General features: G+C 33.6%; 1 long non-coding RNA gene across 2 annotated transcripts; it reads right to left on the bottom strand.

Annotated features, from left to right (window-relative positions):
- Nucleotides 1–4,378: 4,378 nt before the first annotated feature.
- On the bottom strand, nucleotides 4,379–5,335 carry LOC106333607. 2 transcript variants are annotated; one of them, XR_001268424.1, is made up of 4 exons: nucleotides 5,222–5,335; nucleotides 5,029–5,139; nucleotides 4,819–4,960; nucleotides 4,379–4,729 (listed from the first exon to the last, which is right to left on the bottom strand). It is a non-coding gene; the product is annotated as an uncharacterized LOC106333607 (long non-coding RNA). The 2 variants fall into 2 exon arrangements; XR_001268423.1 differs by having other exon boundaries at nucleotides 4,819–5,139.
- Nucleotides 5,336–6,000: the final 665 nt, after the last annotated feature.

The following is a 6,000-nucleotide window of genomic DNA, read 5'->3' as shown; positions in this document are numbered from 1 at the left end:
GTGCTAATCATTACATGCCATCTTTGAAAGCTGGTTCCATTGTGAAAGTCGATCATTTTGAGGTTTCTAGGTGTTCAAGCATGTACAAGATAACTGATCATTCATCCGTTTCATCTCACTAACCATTATTGATGAAGGCATCACGGGTGCTCCTGAGATCAATCTTCAGTCAAGATTAGACTGTTCGACAATCTCCAAGTGATTGCGAACACAAACCTAGAACTTCCAGGTATATTATTATATTGCATCTGGGTTTATATTATGTTTTGATATCATAACTGATATTTAAACTCACAGATGTGGTTGGGCAAATCGTTATGTCCAGGGTTCTGGCCTCACCAAAGAAACAACTAACTCGAGTCGTTATCCGTCTCCTCATTGATCCGTAAGAAACAATCAACACATAATTCTCTTTATATTACTGTCTATATTGTGCTAACATCAATAATCAAAAATATTACATACCCAAGATTTGTGGTCTTCTATTTATCTTCCTTACTTATCAATCTAATTTTACGCAAATCTTTATTTTACTGTTTAAAAGAAACCACAATAACCCAAACAATCAAAACATTAAAAACTAGAATCCAAAAAAAAACGAATCATTAATGATCCCCTCTCTTTTTATCTAATCTTACAAATAAACTTCAAAAAAAATATACCAAACCAATCAACTAAAACTCAACGACACATACATTGAGCCAGCTAAACAAATATAAACTACACGGCCAAATATTTAACAATTTACAAACTTACTTTCACAGATGCTTACGAAGAAGACGAAGACGACAACCAAGATCAGTGAAATTACCTAAACAAAAAAGCCGAGTAAGTTACAAACTCTGATAAATATATAAAACTAACAATGATTTTTGTTTACATATTACCCATCAAATAAAAGAGAAACAAATACAGCCACACCCGGAGATACAAGAGACAATCCCAATAAACACAAAGGCGGCAACAACATCTCCACCTGCTCACTCCTCTTATCTTATAAAAATAGCTTACATGCTCAATGTCAACATGCCAACGCTATTGTCTTCTTATTAGAAATACATATATTCGTTTAAAACTCTTTATACCCAAATACTAATTGTCACTCATTTTATAGTTATTTCTACAAGTCTTCGTATATTTGTTTTAAAGGTACGGTAAAAACAACAAGTTTAAAAGTAAAAAAAAATATAACCAACATAATAAGAATAAAAAAAATTATTACTTAATACACACAACTAAACTGATGAAAAATATCCAGAAACAAAAGGTACTATCAACAACCTTAATATAATTTATGTAATATTAACAGTACAAGTAACAAATTAAAAAGACAAACAAACAGTAAGTCTCAGTGACACAGCAAGCAACAACACGAACTATATCAATCACATTAGTAACACAGTTTAGTCCTTCATGAGTGGAAAACAGTGCATACACAGTATATCATCACAACTCTAACCCTATAACAATAAAAAACTTAAAAAACAATGATCAACCCAAAACGCAAAATTCACAGGTACAATAATCTTAACAAATATTGAGATAAAATAAGAAATATGTCTACAACTCCGTGCTTGTGCGGAAGCAATGCCGCTAGTATGATTAACAGGAGAGTACACCTGGAAACCTTTAATGCTATAAATGAAACATATAATTAAAATAATTTTTAAATAATAATGTTTGTGATCATTATTGTTTTACGCTTTACTGCGATTCCTTTTTTTTATAGTGGTATATATATATATATAGTTTATAATAAATCTTATCATCAATAGATAATAATTTGTAGTATATGTGTATAACGAAGAGAAGGAAACAAATGTACTAAAAAAACTAAAAAGGGTAAAGAAATGATTTTGGTTTTCAAACAAAACGCTAAGAATCAGTAATCAAATTAATAAGTTATCATTTCTATATCAAAATTAAAGAAACGACGTTTAAGTATTTTTGTTGAACATGTTTTATTTATTGATCCGAGTCGTCGGTTTAGCCGGTTTTTAACCAGTTTTAGCTGTTTAATTCAAATCTGAGTTTTAAATCAATTCGGACTTTGTTTATTTAACGATTCATGGCTGATCCTGTCCGGTTTCTAAAACACTGATTTGAAGGAATTGTCTGCAGTATATTACACAAAATCGGAAGCGGGTACGTGGAAGCAAACGTATAGAAGCGTAGATGCGAGATTTCTTAAAAATTAGGAAGCATGTACGTGTTGGAAGCGTATATTCATATATATATATATATATATATATATATATATATATGAACTTACAAATATCTTTATAAAAATTATGACTAAAATATATAAATCAAAATATAAAATCACATATTCTTTTTTAATAATTTTATTCTATTTAGTTGATTCATATCTTAATTATTAAAATACTAACAAATTAAACTTATAAAATGTTATCAAATATAATTATGTTTAATAGTTCACAATGTATTTGAATATATATGCAAGATTTCTTACTAAAAGTTATTATGCTCAAACACAATTTATAGTAATAGTTTTGATATGTGCATGTTTTTATTCTCTCTATTGTTATACTGTTCTTTTTGAATTTTATATCAAACAAAAAAATAATTTTTTTATTTAGTCAGATACTGAGTTTTTAAAATGGTAACATGATTCTTAAATGGAAGCATAGGGTTCCAACATGTTGTTAAATATATATTTTTATAAACTTATTGGAAGCGAGATTTCCGTAGCTTCCGAGAGCTTCCGGTTCAAGCGGACTGACGTAGCTTTTGTGTTACCTACTGTTTCCGTTTGAGTGAACAAATATTTGTTAATAACCTCAAAAATATTTGTTAACCAACTTTGGTAATAAAAATATTCTTAAAACGTAATAACGGGCCGTTTGCTGGAGCCCACGAAATGGGTGTTGCTAGTTTCAGTTTGTGTTGAGAAAAAGTCGCTAGACAAACTACATGTGAAGGAATGCGGTCTACAGTGGAACATGATACGGTTTGGAGATTAAACAAAAGAAGTTATGATATGTTTGGTACCGTCTATTGAGTTATTCGGTACCCTGGGTTTTTTAAAAGTCATATTAGTGGTCTTGCGGGATTTTGGTCATTTGTATACTCTCAAACGCAGCTATACTGGTGTCATTGAATCAACGCAGAACATGCAGTGGATTCTCTCACTGGGGAAATGATGAGCAGATCCAAAGAACAAGCGCCAGGGGTTTGAGACAATGAAAAGTCCAAAAGAAATGATTGAAACCCCCAAGAGAATGATCCCGTCAACTACATCTTTTCATGTTAAAGAAGAATGTTATATGAAAAAGCAAAGAATAAAAATCTCTCTCAAGTAATGAACCCACTTTATATTATATGATTTCTTCAATATGCTCTCTTATTTTACTAAACCACATTCTATTCATGGGTCTTTGCGAAAGCTTAATGATTCTTTCTACAATTACTCTTTCAGGATACTTCGTATTTGCTTCAGTCCCATCTTGAGGCAGAGACGACTTCGAGCCATTGATACGCTGACGCTAGTGAATGAGGAGTTGGTTACTGAGGAAGAGAACGTGGCGAGGCTTCAAGAATGTGATCATGTGATCCTCAAAGAGAAATGTTCTTATTACCTTGTTAACTCCGAGTTTCAAGAAACTTTGGTAGCGGCCATTGTTGTTGCTTCAGGTTTTGTCACGGAGCTTTAAACATTACTTGAATATATTTAAAAATCTCGTAGTTGATCAAATTTTGGTATTTTTGTCTTTGTAATTAAATGTAAGTAAGATGTATTGATGGTGATCTAAATATATCAACCAAGCTTGGATTATTTTTATTTTTTGTTCAAGCTTTGGATTAATTAATTAAAGATTTTTTAGTGTGGGAGTTGAATCCAATGGCTAAGATTCTTTAGCTTGATTGTTTTATATCCCTTCGTAATTTAATACGTCCACCTATCGTCAACATCGTGTAAGAACCACCGCTGGATCAAAACCAAAGAAATACAAACGGATGAAAGAACCGTCGTTGTATGTTTTGTCATAATTGTAGTTATTAACTTTGGTTTGTTATGCTTCTTCACATGAAAATGTAGTAATCTTCTGAAAACCATTTTTCTACCTCGCAATTAGTCATACTATAATGGCTGATTTATCGTCATAATTTTCCTTCAAAAGAATGTGAGCATAAGTGTACAAAGAATTCGTATAATACCAATAAGTAATGAGATGATTAGCTTAATATTAATTCGGGTCACTACTGATAAGTAACTCAGGCTGATTGATGAGCTGGAAGTGAAGCTGGCATGGCACTGTGTGAAGGTGAGTCAGTTGATTAAACGTTAGAATCAGTTAACCAACAACTGAATCTTATGTAACGTACTCATCTTCTTCATCTAGGGTTGGCTATTTTCTAGGATTGTATGAAACACTGAGAGAAATCTCTTGTAAATGGGCTCAAGGTCATTAGAAATACTGAGATTGTAATTCCTTCAAAAACAATAATAATACACTGCTTGTGCTCTATCATCTACATATCATTTCTTGAGCCTACCTTTACACTCTTTGTAATTTCCAAAGCTGTCATCTTGCTTTCTTCACTCGAAACTTTCAGCTGAAACCCTACGGTCTGCATAGAGAAGAAGTGTTTTGATTGTTTAAGGTGTCAATATTCAAGACCATACCTGAAACTGGTGCGACATTTTTGAGGAGGCATAGATGCAACTTCGCTAGCCAGTCCAAAGTCAGCAATCTTGAGGATATTGCTGGTCACCAGCAAATTCTCTTTAGAACAAAAACAATTGTTTAAGTAAAAGAGAGGCCATTGAGAATCAGCTTGACAAAATATACATACCTGGTTTCAGTTGCCGATGGAAATAACTATTTTTATGCATGTGTGCGAGGCCTTGAAGCATCTGAGACATAAAAGTACTTATTTCTCCCTCAGAGAAAGGTCATTGTTCCTTTTCTTGCGTTATCTGGTACAGATTGTGGTCCTGATCAAGGAGAACATACCAGTAGGTAAGTAACACATGTTACAAAGGGAAAATATCATCTCTACTACCATGCACTCAAAGATGGAAAGGTGGACTTGGGAATTCGCCATGAGTTGATGCTTGATGCAGAAACGGGCCATTTCCTCTGGAGCACAGTGACCATATATATACACCAGAGTCTACATATATAGAAGGTGTAGGCTGAATTAAATAGCACATAATGGGGGAACCTGATTGCAAACAATTATTAAGATGATTAACCCAGTTGACTGAATGGAGAGGAAACAGAGCCAACGGCAGTTACGCAAGTCTGTTCATACTCGAAACTTGTATTGTTGCTTAGAGCTTCTTGTCTGGACCTGCAACCAAATTACATAATGGATCATTAGTTCACTGGAAATAAACATACATGGCTGGATTGATAATTATTGGACTGATAATTATTTCTAAGCCGAAAACAACTGTGTCTGACGTGTCAATTGAAGAACCTTTGATGAAGCTGAGTTATCTAAGAGTTTCGGCGCAAATCTGTCGTCCGAAAGTAGAGGATTTCAAGAGGCTACACTGGAGGTGTATATATACACTGCATAGAGCTGGTGAACGATGATTTAATGCTGCAGTGAAGAGGTGATAGTGGGATTAGTGGGATTTGATGATCGAAAGGCATTAAAACTGAACGTTATTTTTCGATTGCATAAACCTTCAGACTGCGGCTGAAAAGAGGAAGGAGAAGAAGGATGATACCTTGATGGGCTCAAATAGACCATAAGCCCATAGCTTCCACCATGAGTAAGAATAAGAAGTTTGAAGAATGCTCGCCAAGTGTCACGAAAAGGAGCAGGGTTCGCTGACGTGGACGCATGAGGAGCTTTTCTACTCAACTTTATTAATATAGGAGCAGGGTACACTGACGTGGACGTAGAAAAAGCCTTTCTGCTCAACTTTATTAATATAGATAGATACATGAGCAGTCTAATCCTTATTTGTTTCGAAGCTAAGCTAATATTTGGTATCTTAATATCCACTAAGATTGGGATATT

This window comes from Brassica oleracea, chromosome C3 (assembly GCF_000695525.1).
Source record: "Brassica oleracea var. oleracea cultivar TO1000 chromosome C3, BOL, whole genome shotgun sequence".
Taxonomy (NCBI): Eukaryota; Viridiplantae; Streptophyta; class Magnoliopsida; order Brassicales; family Brassicaceae; genus Brassica; species Brassica oleracea.
This window is presented reverse-complemented; position numbering and strand designations above follow the sequence as displayed.